General features: G+C 45.1%; 3 protein-coding genes across 7 annotated transcripts in view; 2 read left to right on the top strand and 1 right to left on the bottom strand.

Annotated features, from left to right (window-relative positions):
- LOC121004478 (oocyte zinc finger protein XlCOF7.1-like) overlaps window positions 1-18620 on the bottom strand; it is a 1216478-nt gene that overhangs the window by 301224 nt on the left and 896634 nt on the right. The gene's annotated exons all lie outside the window — the stretch shown is intronic.
- Window positions 1-18620, top strand: part of LOC121004516 (zinc finger protein 300-like) — a 734886-nt gene that overhangs the window by 133917 nt on the left and 582349 nt on the right. The window lies entirely within an intron of this gene.
- LOC121004488 (zinc finger protein OZF-like) overlaps window positions 1-18620 on the top strand; it is a 555846-nt gene that overhangs the window by 99043 nt on the left and 438183 nt on the right. For 2 of the 5 annotated variants that reach the window (XM_040436741.1, XM_040436742.1), the window contains exons 2-3: window positions 11214-11364; window positions 18390-18569. The exons of the other annotated variants lie outside the window; for them this stretch is intronic. The gene's annotated coding sequence lies outside the window, so the exon portion shown is untranslated. The remainder of the gene's footprint in view (window positions 1-11213; window positions 11365-18389; window positions 18570-18620) is intronic. 5 annotated transcript variants of the gene reach the window in all.

Genomic DNA, 18620 nt, shown 5'->3' with positions numbered 1-18620 from the left:
GCAATAATGTGGATAGGGTGAGAAAGAGATAATATGGGTATCCCCATGGAAATAACAAAATCATGGTCAATAAAATTAGAGGCGGGCCCTCATTCAATAAAGGCTTTACTAAAACCTTTACAGGAACCCAAGGAAATAGCTACTGGTAACAATATTTTCCTTTTTAACTACTTCCGGGAGTACCTTATCCTTCTGGGCGTTTAGTCCTGGTAATCTCCTGGGGGGAGAAATCTTAGGGCATTGTCGTAGCCAGTGATCAGACTCTCCACAATAAAAGCAGGCACCCCTCCGATCCCTCTTGGTCATACCGATTTGCATGGACTCTTCAGCAGGATTCTCCAATCTGACTCATCACCACCTGTGGAAACCTCTGTTGTTCTCGTTGTCTTTCCCTAATACGTCGGTCCAGTCTAACAGCCAAAGTCATAGTCTGTTCTAAATTGTCAGGAGGGGGGATAACTGACCAACATGTCCTTTAAATTTTCAGAGAGTCCTGCCCTGAACTGAAACTTCGGTGCTGGATCATTCCAGCCAGAGGAAACGCACCACTTCCGAAATTGGGTGCAGTATTCTTCCACAGGTCTGTCCCCCTGACTCAGATTTTAATTGGGACTCAGCTACAGTCGCTTCAACAGAAATTAGGCAAGAGTCCGTGGGGAGAGAGAAAGCCCATTCTTGTGGGTCCCCCTGCAGCAAAGAGATAATGATTCCCACTCTTTGCTGCTCGGGACCTGAAGAATGAGGGTGTAAACAAAAATAAAGCTTACAACTTTCCTTAAATATTAGAAACAATTAGCGATCCCCTGAAAAATGATTGGGCAATTTAACATGAGGTTCAGGGTTCTGAGTGGAGGAGGCTGTTATACGCGGGGTCTGAAGCAACTCCTGGTGCTGTAGCCCTTCGTCCATTTGGGCAAGACTATGTACCTGATCCGTGAGGACTCGCAAAGGTTCTATGGTATAGAATGGCCTGTGATTCTGTCATGGAAGGAAGGGACGAGTGCAGCCCTGGACTCCACCCGCACCTCTGTCCCTACCTACTTGCACGACCCGTCCTATCTGACGGCGTACAACTTGGCGGCAGTCCCTAGCTTAAATACGTGCAGGGGCCTAAAAGCAAAGGGAAAACCGTGAACAGAATCAGGGAAGCAAAAGTCAAAACCAGGAGGTCATGCAGTACACAGGGAAAAACACAATAGCAAGGTTACAAACAAAGCCGGGGTCGGAAGCCAAGAGGTCACGTCAAATACACATGGAGTTAGCGAGGTCTAAAACAAGCAAGGTCTCAATATATACAGAAAGCTGGTGACAGTAACTAGACCAATCACAGGCAACCTGTGACCAGCAGGCTGCCTGTTTAAATAGCAGGAACAAGCGAGTCACATGACGTGGCCAGCATCATGTGACCCAAGTCCAGCCCAAACCATCTGAGCGCCGATTACTCATGATCGGCGCTCAGTTCACACATCAGCTAGGAGGACGCCTCCTCAGCGCGGCCGGGTCCTCCCCGCCCCATGGAGACGAGGACACCGGCCATGTCCTCGCTCCTGCACAGAGGCGGGATGCCGGCGGAGCAGGAAGGAGGAAGCGCATCGCCGGCTCCCCATTACACCAGTTCAGTTCTGAAGTCACTTTGTGTGGCTTACATAGTGGAAACCCACCATAAATGACCTCATTGTAGAAACTACACCCCTCAAGTTACTCAAAACTGATTTTATAAACTTTGTTAACCTTTTAGGTGTTCCACAAGAATTAAAGGAAAATGGAGATTACATTTCAAAATTTCACTTTTTTGGCAGATTTTTCAATATTTATTATCCTGATTCTGCGGTTTACAGAAACACTCCACATGTGGTCGTAAACTGATGTAAGGGCACACGGCAGGGCGCATAAGAAAAGGAGCGCTATATGGGTTTTGGAAGGCAGATTTTGCTGAACTGGTTTTTAGATTCCATGTCCCATTTGAAGCCGCCCCTGATGCACCCTTACAGCAGAAACTCGCAAAAAGTGACCCCATTTTGGAAACTAGCGGATAAGGTGCCAGTTTTATTGGTACTATTTTGGGGTACATATGATTTTTAATTGCTCTATATTAAGTTTTTTGTGAGGCAAGGTAACCAAAAATTGGCTGTTTTGGCACTGTTTATTTTTTACAACATTTACCTGAAAGGGTAGATCATGTGCTATTTTTTTACAGCAGGTTGTTACGGACGCAATGATATCAAATATGTCTACTTTCTTTGTTTGTTCCAGTTTTACATAATAAGTGCAGAGCTGTGTGTGTATAATATACAGTGCAGAGCTGTGTGTGTATAATGTACAGTGCAGAGCTGTGTGTGTATAATGTACAGTGCGGAGCTGTGTGTGTATAATGTACAGTGCGGAGCTGTGTGTATAATGTACAGTGCGGAGCTGTGTGTATAATGTACAGTGCAGAGCTGTGTGTATAATGTACAGTGCAGAGCTGTGTGTGTATAATGTACAGTGCAGAGCTGTGTGTATAATGTACAGTGCAGAGCTGTGTGTATAATGTACAGTGCAGAGCTGTGTGTATAATGTACAGTGCAGAGCTGTGTGTGTAATGTACAGTGCAGAGCAGTGTGTGTATAATGTACAGTGCAGAGCTGTGTGTGTATAATGTACAGTGCAGAGCTGTGTGTATAATGTACAGTTCAGAGCTGTGTGTGTATAATGTGCAGTGCAGAGCTGTGTGTGTATAATGTGCAGTGCAGAGCTGTGTGTATAATGTACAGTGCAGAGCTGTGTGTATAATGTACAGTGCAGAGCTGTGTGTATAATGTACAGTGCAGAGCTGTGTGTGTATAATGTACAGTGCAGAGCTGTGTGTATAATGTACAGTGCAGAGCCGTGTGTGTATAATGTACAGTACAGAGCTGTGTGTGTATAATGTACAGTACAGAGCTATGTGTATAATGTACAGTGCAGAGCTGTGTGTATAATGTACAGTGCAGGGCTGTGTGTGTATAATGTACAGTGTAGAGCAGTGTGTATAATGTACAGTGCAGAGCTGTGTGTATAATGTACGGTGCAGAGCTGTGTGTATAATGTACAGTGCAGAGCTGTGTGTGTATAATGTACAGTGCAGAGCTGTGTGTGTATAATGTACAGTACAGAGCTGTGTGTGTATAATGTACAGTGCAGAGCTGTGTGTGTGTATAATGTACAGTGCAGAGCTGTGTGTGTATAATGTGCAGAGCTGTGTGTGTATAATGTACGGTGCAGAGATATGTGTATAATGTACAGTGCAGAGCTGTGTGTATAATGTACAGTGCAGAGCTGTGTGTATAATGTACAGTGCAGAGCTGTGTGTATAATGTACAGTGCAGAGCTCTGTGTGTAATGTACAGTGCAGAGCTGTGTGTATGTGTACAGTGCAGAGCTGTGTGTGTATAATGTACAGTGCAGAGCTGTGTGTGTATAATGTACAGTGCAGAGCTGTGTGTGTATAATGTACAGTGCAGAGCTGTGTGTGTGTAATGTACAGTGCAGAGCTGTGTGTATAATGTACAGTGCAGAGCTGTGTGTGTATAATGTACAGTGCAGAGCTGTGTGTGTATAATGTACAGTGCAGAGCTGTGTGTGTATAATGTACAGTGCAGAGCTGTGTGTGTATAATGTACAGTGCAGAGCTGTGTGTGTATAATGTACAGTGCAGAGCTGTGTGTATAATGTACAGTGCAGAGCTGTGTGTATAATGTACAGTGCAGAGCTGTGTGTATAATGTACAGTGCAGAGCTGGGTGTGTATAATGTACAGTGCAGAGCTGGGTGTGTATAATGTACAGTGCAGAGCTGGGTGTATAATGTACAGTGCAGAGCTGTGTGTGTGTAATGTACAGTGCAGAGCTGTGTGTGTGTAATGTACAGTGCAGAGCTGTGTGTGTATAATGTACAGTGCAGAGCTGTGTGTATATAATGTACAGTGCGGAGCTGTGTGTATATAATGTACAGTGCGGAGCTGTGTGTATATAATGTACAGTGCGGAGCTGTGTGTATAATGTACAGTGCAGAGCTGTGTGTATAATGTACAGTGCAGAGCTGTGTGTGTGTAATGTACAGTGCAGAGCTGTGTGTGTGTAATGTACAGTGCAGAGCTGTGTGTGTGTAATGTACAGTGCAGAGCTGTGTGTGTGTAATGTACAGTGCAGAGCTGTGTGTGTGTAATGTACAGTGCAGAGCTGTGTGTATAATGTACAGTGCAGAGCTGTGTGTGTAATGTACAGTGCAGAGCTGTGTGTGTGTAATGTACAGTGCAGAGCTGTGTGTGTGTAATGTACAGTGCAGAGCTGTGTGTATAATGTACAGTGCAGAGCTGTGTGTGTATAATGTACAGTGCAGAGCTGTGTGTGTATAATGTACAGTGCAGAGCTGTGTAGAGCAGTACCGATATGTTTGTCTCTGGCTCATGAAGTGCACATATCTCTATTACCTGCTCAGTAAGAAACACAGGCTGGAGCCTGACTCCACCCTCTCATGGTCACATGGTCATGACATCATCACAGGTCCTTTACCTCCTGCAAAAGCACATCCCGTGCCTGACCCCTCCCACATGTGGTCACATGGTTATGACATCATGAAAGGTCCTTTAGCCCACTAATCTTTCCCATGGTAATGCCTAGGCTTTATGGGCTTTGGAGAGATTTATGTCATGTGACTGCGATAAATAGGAAGCAATTAGGTAAGTCTCCTGTATTCGGTGGTGGAGGTAGGTGTGTAGTCAGTGCCTGTGTCTGTCAGGATTAGATATAGTTCTGTAGGTCGGTCTATGGAGAACACCTTTCTCAGATCAGTTCTATGACATTATTGCATTAATTATAACCTCATTACTGTTTGCTATTAGAGAAGTCTCTCGCCCGGTTATAAACACTTGGGTCGGGCGTTCCATAAAGTGACTGCTCTAACTGTAAAGAACCCTTTACCCTAATAATCCTGTGCCGGTTTTCTGTACTGACCTCAGGTGTATTTCTACATATAATGAGATCACCTCTTAAGGTACTTTCACACTAGCGTTTTTCTTTTCCGGCATAGAGTTCTGTCACAGGGGCTCTATACCGGAAAAGAACTGATCAGGCATATCCCCATGGATTCTGAATGGAGAGTAATCCGTTCAGGATGTCTTCAGTTCAGTCAATGCACGGTTTTTGGACTGAGAAAATACCGCAGCATGCTACGGTTTTATCTCCAGCCCAAAAATCTGAACACTTCCCTGAATGCCGGCATTTTTTTTCCATAGGAATGTATTATTGCCGCAACGCCGGATGCGCAGACCTTTAAAAATGTGAAAAAAAATATAGAAACTGATCCGTTTGTCCGTATGACAAACGGACAGATGGATCCGTTCTTGCAATGCATTTGTGAGACGGATCCGTCTACAAATGCTGTCCGCTTGCTTGCAGATTGCCGGATCACTCTGCCACAAGTGTGAAAGTAGCCCAAGACGTTTTTAAGACCTTTACTATAAGAGACCATGGAATAATCTGGTCGCAGCCTCTGAACCCTTAATAGGTTTTCTGGGGCCCAGAAGTTTATGAAAACCCACCTTAATCCCACTCACATGTAGAAGAAAGTGTGTAATGTACTTACTATTCGGGAGTTGTGTGGATCGGCCTCCTGGGAACCTGGTCACCAAACATTTTTCTCCTAAAGCTCCAGCTTCTGCAGACGTCATGTCCTCACCAGGCTTCTAGCCTTCCCTATGGATGCAACGTCACGTCTGCTGTGGAGTGAGATCCGCGGCACTCCTTAAAATGTCAGCTTTATTTCTTCATTCTAACAAAAGACGCCTAAAAGAGAAAGTCTGTATTAGGTCTCATGCACACGGCCGTTGTTTTGGTCCGCATCCGACCACTTCAATGGAGCCGCAAAAGATGCGGACAGCACTCCGTGTGCTGTCCGCATCCGTTGCTCCGTTCCGTGGCCCCACCCAAAAAACATAACCTGTCCTATTCTTATCCGTTTTGCGGACAAGAATCGGCAGTTACAGTATATCAATGGCTGTCCGCGCCGTTCCGCAAATTGCGAAACGCACACGGATGCCATCCGTGTTTTGCAGATCTGCAATTTGCGGACTACAAAACACACAACGGTCGTGTGCGTGTAGCCTTATACTTACTGTTCTGCATGGTACTACTATTATCAGGGGGTTTATCGGTTTCTGCAGTATAGTATTGGGGAGCACAGCGGGTGCAGTATTGGGGGTGATAGGATGATTTGTCCAGAAGATGGGAGGATGATGTAGATGAGAGATGGGTGAAAAACTGGAAGGATAGTGGGGACCCATCGTATTCAAGGAAGAAATGTGGTGGGAAAAAAATCCTGAATGATCGTGATCGGCGATCACTTAAACGTTTATAAATAAAATCGAAGAAAAACAACAGTAGAACTCAGGGCTATGTTTAATAGTGAAAGTAAGAGCATTTCCACACGCACAATGTGAAGGGAACTCAAGGGATTGGGACTGAACAGCTGTGTAGCCGTAAGAGAACCACTAATCAGTGAGGCAAACCAGAAAAAAGGCTTTAATTTGCTAGGGAGCATAAAGTTTGGACTTTGAAAAAAGTCATGTGGTCTTATGAGTTAAGATTTACCCTGTTCCAGAGTAATGGGCGCATCAGGGTAAGAAGAGAGGCAGATGAAGTGATGCACCCATCATGCCTAGTGCCTACTGTACAAGCCTGTGGGGGCAGTGCTATGATCTGGGGTTGCTGCAGTTGGTCAGGTCTAGGTTCAGCAACAGTATGTGCTCCAAGAATGAGGTCAGCTGACTACCTGAACATACTGAATGACCAGGTTATTCCATCAATAGATTTTTTTCTTCTCTGATGGCACGGGCATATCCCAAGATGACAATGCCAGGATTCATCGGGCTCAAATTGTGAAAGAGTGGTTCAGGGAGCATGAGACATAATTTTCACACATGGATTGGCCACCACAGTGTGCAGACCTTAACCCCATTGAGAATCTTTGGGTTGTGCTGGAGAAGGCTTTGCACAGCAGTCAGACTCTACCATCATTAATGCAAGATCTTGGTAAAAATTAATGCAACACTGGATGGAAATAAATCTTGTAACATTGCAGAAGCTTATCGAAACAATGCCACATCGAATGCATGCTGTAATCAAAGCTAAAGGCGGTCCAACGAAATATTTTTGGTGGCGACTTTTTTTTTTGGAGAGGCAGTGTATCTAACAAATGTATGTGGGGGTAGGACGCTAAAACAAAATAACTAATGCTTTATTAAATTATTTTGTTAAAATATAGGGGTATATGCCCGTTACTGCGGAAAACAGCAACTAAATCTTCACTGATTTATGGGACCACACCTTATAGCAACCACATAGATGGCACTGGAGCCAACTCAGGATATAAGGTGGATTCCACAAACTGAAACCCACCAACACTTAAGGGGCTAAGACACCACAGGTTCCAGTATGTGTGACCTGGGTGAAAGTACTATCTAGGTGGATAACTGGTCCCAGCAGGACACCAGGTATCCCTCCGTAGGCGTGCTGCCTACGTGTTATGGTAATGTCACACACTGAGATGGAGATATCTGGTTTAGGTAGGTTAGTAGATGGAGAGAATACAAGAAGTTCAGTTGTTGAAAGATTCAGTTTCAGGTAGACAGAGGACATGATGTTAAAGACAATGGAAAGACAGTCACTGCTATACTGTAATAGAGCAGGAGTGATGTTGGGGGATGAAGTGTATAGTTGTGTATCATCAGCATAAAGATGGTACTGGAAACCAAATATGCTGATGGTCTGTGCAATTGGGGCAGTGTAGAGAGAGAAGAGGGCCTAGGCCTGAGGAACCCCAACAGCAAGAGGGAGAGGAGAGGAAGTGGAACCAGTGGATGATACACTGAAATAGTGAGTAGGAGATGGTGGTCTACTGTGTCAAAAGCTGCAAAAAGGTCAAGGAAAATTAGCACAGAGTAGTCACTGCTGCATTTTGCAGTCAGGAGGTCATTTTTCACTTTGGTGAGGGCAGTTTTTGTGGAATGTAGGGTGCGGAGACCAGATTGTAATGGATCAAGGAAAGAGTGAGCAGAGAGATGACTGATGAGACCAGATGCTCCAAGAGTTTAGAGATGAAGAGAAGATTGGAGATTAGTCTGTAGTTAGTAGAACAGAACTGGTCAAGATGAGGCTTTTTTGAAATAATGTAATAAGGATAGAGTGGAGGAGGGGAACATACCAGAAGATAGAGAGGTTGAAGATTTTTGTTAGGTGAGTGGTGACTGCCGGAGAGAGAGACTGGAGTAGGTGCTTAGGAATGGGCTCAGAAGTGCATGTGGTAGGACAAGAAGAGAGGAGCCTGGAGACTTCTTCTTCCATGCCTGGCTCAAACGTGGACAGTGAGCCAGATCAATAACACCATTTGGCTGGAAGCCAATTTCATACCGGATGTTTTCTATTTTCTCTGTGAAGTAAGCTGCCAGATCTTCAGCACAGAGGTCTCTGATAATCCCCTGAGGAGGGAGTGAAAAGTGTCAGAGTTTTTTTTTGGTTGTTGCACAGTGAGGAGATTATGGTGGTGACGTAGGTCTGTTTGGCGAGGTGAAGGGCAGAGTAAAAGGTTCTTAGCAGAAATTTGCAATGGCGAAAATTTCCTGGTGTGTGAGTTTTTCACCTTAGGTATTCGGTACTCTTGGAGCAATGCTGGAGAAAGTGAGTTTTGCAGTGTAAGCCAGAGCTGCTTTGGTCTCTGCTTAAAGGATTTGGGGGTAGTGAGCACTGCTTTATCTAGAGTGTCTCTGAGGGTGTCATTATAATGACTTACAGCCAGATCAGTACAGGAGAGGGAAAACATTGGGGAGAATGATGAGTGTAGAGTGTCTGTAAGTGTATGAGGGTCAACGGTCTGTAGATTTCTAAAGTTGTGGGTGGGTGAGTGAGCCAGAGGGACGGTATATAACCGCTACTCTGAGGGAAGGGGAATGGAGGAGCCTGAGGGTCTGGACCTCAATAGAACGGAATGAGAGTGATGTGACTGGGGGATGACCTGGAAAATGCATTTTGGGGACAGGAGTATGCTGACTCTACCACCATGTCTGTTCTCAGGTCTGGGGGTATGGGAGAAGTGTAGGCCACCGTAGGACAGAGCAGCAGAGGAAACTGTGTCATGTTCCTAAATCCAGGTTTCAGTCAGAACCAGCAGGTTAAGAGCGTTAGTAAGAAAGAAATTATGAATGTAGGGGAGCTTGTTACACACAGACCGTGGATTGTAGCGCGCACAATTAAAAGAGGGAATTAATAGGCAGACATCGAATGTTAACGAGGTTAGTAGAGTTTCTGTGTGGGAAGGGGGAGGGGTTGACGTTGGAAGAGGGTGGACCGGGGTTAGGAGAGATATCCCCTGAAATAAGAAGTAAAAGTAAAGAGAGAAAGAGCAAATTGTTTAGATTTGTGAGTTTATTCTGCTTCACCCTGGGTCATGATGGGATGCGATGATTCAGGAAGGTGAATAAAGCATGGGAGCTGTACATGGGGGAGTAAAGGAGAGAGAGGCTGATGTGGATAGAAGGTAATGGAGGAGGAACAGGACTATGAATGTGGTAAAAAGCAGATCTACACAAAAAGAGAGAATACATCTACAGTCATGGCCAAAAGTTTTGAGAATGACACAAATATTAGTTTTCACAAAGTTTGCTGCTAAACTGCTTTTAGATCTTTGTTTCAGTTGTTTCTGTGATGTAGTGAAATATAATTACACGCACTTCATACGTTTCAAAGGCTTTTATCGACAATTACATGACATTTTTGCAAAGAGTCAGTATTTGCAGTGTTGGCCCTTCTTTTTCAGGACCTCTGCAATTCGACTGGGCATGCTCTCAATCAACTTCTGGGCCAATTCCTGACTGATAGCAACCCATTCTTTCATAATCACTTCTTGGAGTTTGTCAGAATTAGTGGGTTTTTGTTTGTCCACCCGCCTCTTGAGGATTGACCACAAGTTCTCAATGGGATTTAGATCTGGGGAGTTTCCAGGCCATGGACCCAAAATGTCAACGTTTTGGTCCCCGAGCCACTTAGTTATCACTTTTGCCTTATGGCACGGTACTCCATCGTGCTGGAAAATGCATTGTTCTTCACCAAACTGTTGTTGGATTGTTGGAAGAAGTTGCTGTTGGAGGGTGTTTTGGTACCATTCTTTATTCATGGCTGTGTTTTTGGCCAAAATTGTGAGTGAGCCCACTCCCTTGGATGAGAAGCAACCCCACACATGAATGGTCTCAGGATGCTTTACTGTTGGTATGACACAGGACTGATGGTAGCGCTCACCTTTTCTTCTCCGGACAAGCCTTTTTCCAGATGCCCCAAACAATCGGAAAGAGGCTTCATCGGAGAATATGACTTTGCCCCAGTCCTCAGCAGTCCATTCACCAAACTTTTTGCAGAAGATCAAGCTGTCCCTGATGTTTTCTTTGCTGCCCTTCTTGACACCAGGCCATCTTCCAAAAGTCTTCGCCTCACTGTGCGTGCAGATGCGCTCACACCTGCCTGCTGCCATTCCTGAGCAAGCTCTGCACTGGTGGCACTCTGATCCCGCAGCTGAATCCTCTTTAGGAGATGATCCTGGCGCTTGCGGGACTTTCTTGGACGCCCTGAAGCCTTAACAAGAATTGAACCTCTTTCCTTGAAGTTCTTGATGATCCTATAAATTGTTGATTGAGGTGCAATCTTAGTAGCCACAATATCCTTGCCTGTGAAGCCATTTTTATGCAACGCAATGATGGCTGCACGCGTTTCTTTGCAGGTCACCATGGTTAACAATGGAAGAACGATGATGTCAAGTCTGCCATTTTAACCCAATCAGCCTGACATAATGATCTCCAGCCTTGTGCTCGTCAGCATTCTCACCTGAGTTAACAAGACGATTACTGAAATGATCTCGGCAGGTCCTTTAATGACAGCAATGAAATACAGTGGAAAGGTTTTTTGGGGATTAAGTTAATTTTCATGGCAAAGAAGGACTATGCAATTCATCTGATCACTCTTCAGAACATTCTGGAGTATATGCAAATTGCTATTATAAAAACTTAAGCAGCAACTTTTCAAATATTTATGTAATTCTCAAAACTTTTGTCCACGACTGTACACTTTATTGTCTCCTCCCATTATCTCCAGTAATTGTATTTTATATGGGATCTTGTAGGATTTTACATCGTCTCATCTTCTTTCCATACAGGTTCCTATAATATAGGATCCGCTTCAGTGGAGATCTTCTGTATAAGATCCTTCTCCTGATTGACCCGTCAAGGATGGATAGGAAAAGGGACAAGATGGCAGAGAGTATAATAAATCTCACCCTAGAGATTCTCTTCCGGCTTACTGGAGAGGTGAGAGATTCTGATGATGTCACATTACATCATCTTATCTACAGTCAGGTCCATAAATATTGGGACATCGACACAATTCTTAAATTTTTGGCTCTATACACCACCACAATGGATTTGAAATGAAACAAACAAGATGTGCTTTAACTGCAGACTGTCAGTGTCACAACCAGACAGCTGAGAAGCTCTGACAGAAACCGTTAAGAACCTCCTCCTTGAGTTTTCTTTGTTTTGGTTTCAGTTCCTCATCTCGTTAGCCTATCTCAGCTGTCATGCAGTTGGACTGATTGATTCCCTTTAAATTCCTCCCCATAATGCAGTAGTGTGCGGCTTATACAACTTCCTCTAGTGTGTGTGCATGCCTGCTGTTCCTACTTCCCAGTCGTCTGCAAGATAAGTGCTGTATATGTATTTGTGATTTTCTGTCTGCTGGATCCAGGTGACCCTGACTCCCTCCGTGTCTGTGTAGGGAGCCGGTGGTCGTGTGCCCTCACTATTGTAGGGTCTTCAGGTGTTAGATAGTCGAGGTACGTGGATATGCGACGAGTTACCTTTGGGGTGTTCTCATAGGCTGAGCAGTCAGGGAGAGTCTGCCAGGTCCATGCAGGGCTCTCCCTTTTGTTCCTTAGTTGTGGATCCAGTGAGTCATTGATTATATTGCATTGTCTTGTTTCCTGTACACCATCCGTGACATTATAAGCCGCCAAAACCGTCTCAAGCATGGATCCGGTTTCACTTTTGGCTAAACGCTTACAGGGTCTTTTATTGGAGGTAGCTGATCTCCGTAAGACTTTTTCTCAGTTTCAAGTGACCGGTTCAGCTTGCGTTCATGGAATTTGTTCTGAGCCTAAGATCTCACTCCCGGATACGTTCTCCGGGGGTAGTGAGAATTTTTTGTGCGTTTTAGAGAGGCTTGCAAACTCCATTTTCGCCTTCTTCCCCATTCCTCTGGTGATGAGGAACGGAGGGTGGGGATCATTATATCGCTGCTCTGGGGTAACGCTCAGTCCTGGGCCTTTTCGCTGCTGGAGGGGGCACGGCCCCTCCGTTCAGTGGATGAATTATTTTTAGCCCTGGGTCAGATATATGATGATCCGGATCGTATTGCTCTGGCTGAGTCTAGACTACGTCTGTTATGCCAGGGTAAACAATCCGCAGAGATATACTGCTCAGAATTTCGGAGATGGGCAGCTGATACTGGTTGGAATGATGCTGCACTCCGAAGTCAATTTTGCCATGGTCTTTCAGAGGGATTGAAAGATGCATTTTCCTTTCATGAGAGGCCTATCTCCTTGGACTCTGCTATGTCTCAGGCCGTTCGTATTGACAGGCGTCTTAGAGAGAGAGGAGAGATCTCTCCTTCCTGTCATACTCAGTCCCGGGACAGTGCAGCGGTCTCATTCTGTGCGCAGGGGTCTCAGTCGCTGTTAGCCCCTTCTGAGCAGGAGCCCATGCAGCTGGGGTTGATTGCCTCTGACAATAGAAGATTCAGCTCGCATGGGAGAGTTTGTTTTTGTTGTGGAGGTATAAATAATTTGGCAAATGTTTGTCCCTCTAGGAGATACAGGCAGTTTTCTGGGAGTAATAAAGAAACAAAAAGGAAAAAATCTTTTAAAAATGTTCCGTCTGTTACTATTGGCAGGGTTGAGGCGGAAATTGAAGGTTTTCCGTTTGCTTGTAGTTCCCGTTTTGTCCTGCCTGCTAGGATGGCGCTAGAGAGCAAGAGCATTTTTTGTGAGATTTTTGTGGATAGTGGAGCAGCTGTCAATCTCATTGATAATCAATTTGCAATAACTCATGGTTTCCAGGTATGCACTTTGGGAAAGGATATTCCTGTTTTTGCTATTGATTCCGCTCCACTTTCTCAGAAATCATTAAAGGGCATTGTTCACAATATCCGTTTAATTGTGAGTGATGCTCATGTTGAGGATGTGTCATGTTTCGTCCTTAGCGGTTTGCCTACTCCTCTAGTGTTGGGGCTACCCTGGCTCACTAAACATAACCCCACCATTGATTGGCAAGCGAGGCAAATAAATGATTGGAGTGACTTTTGCAGAGAGAATTGCCTCACGACATCTGTTTCAGAGGTTTCTACTAAGACTGTACCACCTTTCCTCTCTGAATTTTCGGATGTCTTCTCTGAGAGTGGAGTTCAGGATTTGCCCCCGCACAGGGAGTACGATTGCCCTATTAATCTCATCCCAGGTGCCAAGCTGCCTAAATCTCGTTTATACAATCTTTCCCAACCTGAGAGGGTCGCTATGCGTGCTTATATCTCTGAGAGTCTGAGAAAAGGACACATACGACCCTCGAAGTCACCTGTTGCCGCTGGTTTTTTCTTTGTTAAGAAAAAAGATGGTTCTTTAAGACCTTGTCTGGATTTCAGGGAGCTGAACAGTATCACTATTTGTGACCCTTATACGCTTCCTCTGATCCCGGACCTGTTTAACCAGGTTGTTGGGGCTAAAGTCTTTTCCAAATTAGATCTAAGAGGGGCATACAACCTGGTCAGGGTCAGAGAAGGAGACGAATGGAAGACGGCCTTTAATACCCCTGAGAGCCATTTTGAGAATTTGGTTATGCCTTTTGGTTTGATGAATGCCCCAGCCGTTTTTCAGCATTTCGTGAACAGCATTTTTTATCATTTAATGGGAAAATTTGTATTAGTGTATTTGGATGACATTTTGATTTTTTCTCCTGATTTCAAAACTCATAAGGAACACTTACGTCAGGTCTTGCTCATCCTGCGGGAGAATAAATTATACGCGAAACTGGAAAAATGTGTGTTTGCGGTTCCAGAAATTCAATTTCTGGGGTTTCTTCTCTCCGCTTCTGGTTTTCGCATGGACCCCGAGAAGGTCCGCGCTGTGCTTGAGTGGGAGCTTCCTGAGAATCAGAAGGCGCTGATGCGTTTTTTGGGCTTTGCCAATTATTACAGGAAGTTTATTTTGAATTATTCCTCTGTTGTTAAACCACTCACTGATATGACCAGAAAGGGGGTGGATTGTTCTTCCTGGTCGGTAGAGGCGCGTAAGGCCTTTTCTAATATCAAGGAGAGTTTTGCTTCCGCTCCCATCCTGCTACAACCTGATATTTCTTTACCCTTCATAGTTAAGGTTGATGCTTCTGAGGTAGGGGTGGGTGCGGTCTTGTCTCAGGGTTCCTCTCCTGCCAAATGGCAACCGTGTGCCTTTTTCTCGAAGAAACTCTCCTCCGCAGAGAGAAATTATGATGTGGGAGATAGGGAATTGTTGGCCATCAAGTTGGCTTTTGAGGAATGGCGCCATTGGCTAGAGGGAGCCAGACACCCTATTACCGTGTTTACTGACCATAAAAATCTGGCCTACTTGGAGTCAGCCAAGCGTCTGAACCCGAGACAGGCCAGATGGTCTTTGTTCTTTTCAAGGTTTAATTTTGTTGTCACGTTCCGCCCTGGGGTTAAGAATGTGAAGGCAGATGCCCTGTCACGTTGTTTTTCGGGAGGTGGGAATTTTGAAGACCCGGGTCCCATTTTGGCTGAAGGTGTGGTGGTCTCTGCTCTTTTTCCTGAATTGGAGGCAGAGGTGCAGGCAGCCCAGTCAGAGGCTCCTGTCCTCCTGGGAGGTTGTTTGTGCCTCTCGCTTTGAGACACAAGATTTTTAAGGAACACCACAATACGGTCCTTGCTGGGCACCCGGGGACAAGAGCCACACTGGATCTCATCGCTCGGAGATTCTGGTGGCCTGCGCTTCGTAAGTCGGTTGAGGGTTTTGTGGCAGCCTGCGAGACTTGCGCTCGTGCCAAAGTCCCTCATTCACGGCCATCAGGTCCTCTCCTTCCCTTACCCATTCCTTCCCGTCCTTGGACACATCTGTCCATGGACTTCATAACGGACCTGCCTCGTTCCTCGGGGAAGACTGTGATTCTGGTGGTGGTGGACCGTTTTAGCATTTCATCCCTTTTCCTGGTTTGCCCAATGCTAAGACGCTGGCGCAGGCATTTATTGACCATATTGTCAAATTGCATAGTATTCCTTCAGACATAGTCTCTGATAGGGGCACGCAGTTTGTTTCCAGATTCTGGAAGGCTTTCTGTTCTCGCTTGGGGGTTCGGTTGTCATTCTCTTCTTCTTTCCACCCGCAGTCGAATGGCCAGACAGAGCGCGTCAATCAGAATCTGGAGACATATCTGCGCTGTTTTGTGGCGGAGAATCAGGAGGATTGGTGTTCTTTTTTGTCCCTTGCTGAGTTTGCTTTAAATAACCGTCGTCAGGAGTCCTCTGATAAGTCACCATTTTTTGGTGCATATGGGTTTCATCCGCAGTTTGGGACTTTCTCGGGAGAGGGGTCTTCTGGTTTACCTGATGAGGACAGATTCTCCTCGTCTTTGTCATCTATTTGGCAAAAGATTCAGGATAATCTAAAGAGCATGAGTGAGAGATATAAGCGTGTGGCAGATAAGAGACGTGTGCCTGGTCCGGACCTGAATGTTGGTGATCTGGTGTGGTTGTCTACCAAGAATATCAAATTGAAGGTTCCCTCCTGGAAGTTGGGTCCTAGGTTTATTGGTCCTTACAAGATCCTGTCTGTCATCAATCCTGTTGCCTACCGTCTTGATCTTCCTCAGACTTGGAAGATCCATAATGCTTTTCATAAGTCCTTATTGAAACCTTATGTTCAACCCATTGTACCCTCGCCTTTGCCTCCTCCTCCGATTATGGTTGATGGGAATCTTGAATTTCAGGTCTCTAGGATTGTGGATTCTCGTCTTGTCCGCGGTTCTCTCCAGTACCTCGTTCATTGGGAAGGTTATGGTCCTGAGGAGAGGATGTGGGTCCCAGTGACGGACATTAAGGCCACTCGTCTCATCAGGGCTTTCCATAGGTCCCATCCTGTCCGGAGTCCACTCGTAGAGGGAGGGGTACTGTCACAACCAGACAGCTGAGAAGCTCTGACAGAAACCGTTCAGAACCTCCTCCTTGAGTTTTCTTTGTTTTGGTTTCAGTTCCTCATCTCGTTAGCCTATCTCAGCTGTCATGCAGTTGGACTGATTGATTCCCTTTAAATTCCTCCCCATAATGCAGTAGTGTGCGGCTTATACAACTTCCTGGAGTGTGTGTGCATGCCTGCTGTTCCTAGTTCCCAGTCGTCTGCAAGATAAGTGCTGTATATGTATTTGTGATTTTCTGTCTGCTGGATCCAGGTGACCCTGACTCCCTCCGTGTCTGTGTAGGGAGCCGGTGGTCGTGTCCCCTCACTATTGTAGGGTCTTCAGGTGTTAGATAGTCGAGGTACGTGGATATGCGACCATTCACCTTTGGGGTGTTCGCATAGGCTGAGCAGTCAGGGAGAGTCTGCCAGGTCCATGCAGGGCTCTCCCTTTTGTTCCTTAGTTGTGGATCCAGTGAGTCATTGATTATATTGCATTGTCTTGTTTCCTGTACACCATCCGTGACAGTCAGCTTTAATTTGAGGGTATTTACATCCAAATCAGGTGAACGGTGTAGGAATTACAACAGTTTGCATATGTGCCTCCCATTTGTTAAAGGACCAAAAGTAATGGGACAATTGGCTTCTCTGCTGTTCCATGGCCAGGTGTGTGTTATTACCTCATTATCCCAATTACAATGAGCAGATAAAAGTCCCAGAGTTCATTTCAAGTGTGCTATTTGCATTTGGAATCTGTTGCTGTCAACTCTCAAGATGAGATCCAAAGAGCTGTCACTATCAGTGAAGCAAGCCATCACTAGGCTGAAAAAACAAAACAAACCCATCAGAGAGATAGCAAAAACATTAGGCGTGGAACATTCTTAAAAAGAAGGAACACATCGGTGAGCTCAGCAACACCAAAAGACCCGGAAGACCACAGAAAACAACTGTGGTGGATGACCGAAGAATTCTTTCCCTGGTGAAGAAAACACCCTTCACAACAGTTGTCCAGATTAAGAACACTCTCCGGGAGGTAGGTGTATGTGTGTCAAAGTCAACAATCAAGAGAAGACTTCACCAGAGTGAATACAGACGGTTCACTACAAGATGTAAACCATTGGTGAGCCTCAAAAACAGGAAGGCCAGATTATAGTTTTCCATACGACATCTAAAAAAGCCTTCACAGTTCTGGAACAACATCCTATGGACAGATGAGACCAAGATCAACTTATACCAGAGTGATGAGAAGAGTATAGAGAAGGAAAGGAACTGCTCATGATCCTAAGCATACCACCTCATTAGTGAAGCATGGTGGTGGTAGTGTCATGGCGTGGGCATGTATGGCTGCCAATGGAACTGGTTCTCTTGTATCTATTGATGATGTGACTGCTGACAAAAGCAGCAGGATGAATTCTGAAGTGTTTTGGGCAATATTATCTGCTCATATTCAGCCAAATGCTTCAGAACTCATTGGACAGCGCTTCACAGTGTATATGGACAGTGACCCAAAGCATACTGCAAAAGCAACCAAAGAGTTTTTCAAGGGAAAGAAGTGGAATGTTATGCAATGGCCAAGTCAATCACCTGACCTGAATCCGATTGAGCATGCATTTCACTTGCTGAAGGGAAAATGCCCCAAGAACAAGCAGGAACTGAAGACAGTTGCAGTAGAGGCCTGGCAGAGCATCACCAGGCATGAAACCCAGCGTCTGGTGATGTCTATGCGTTCCAGACTTCAGGCTGTAATTGACTGCAAAGCATTTGCAACCAAGTATTAAAAAGTGAAAATTTGATTTATGATTATTATTCTGTCCCATTACTTTTGGCCCCTTAACAAGTGGGAGGCACATATGCAAACTGTTGTAGTTCCTACACCATTCACCTGATTTGGATGTAAATACCCTCAAATTAAAGCTGACATTCTGCAGTTAAAGCACATCTTGTTCGTTTCATTTCAAATCCATTGTGGTGGTGTAGAGAGCCAAAAATATTAGAATTGTGTCAATGTCCCAATATTTATTGACCTGGCTGTATGTTACTAACAGATGGACATGGCTGGAGAGGTGAGGGACTCTGGAGATGTATGGAGTGATATTTATTACTGTGTCTCTCCATAACCAGGACTACACAGTAGTGAAGAAGACCTCTAGTGAGCGCTGTCAGGTCCCTGTGTCTGAAGGATGGGGAAGAACCCTGAGCCCAATCACGGGGCCTCCACCTTACCCTCTGATACATGAGAAAATCAATAGAAAGAAGATCCTAGAACTCACCAACAAGATGATTGAGCTGCTGACTGGAGAGGTGACACTGCTGGGAATGCTGGGACATTATACAGTAACGTTATGAAGGGAT

Source organism: Bufo bufo, chromosome 6, assembly GCF_905171765.1.
Source record: "Bufo bufo chromosome 6, aBufBuf1.1, whole genome shotgun sequence".
In the NCBI taxonomy this organism is placed as follows: Eukaryota; Metazoa; Chordata; class Amphibia; order Anura; family Bufonidae; genus Bufo; species Bufo bufo.
Note: the sequence above shows the minus strand (reverse complement) of the source record. Positions and strands in the feature narration are given on the sequence as shown.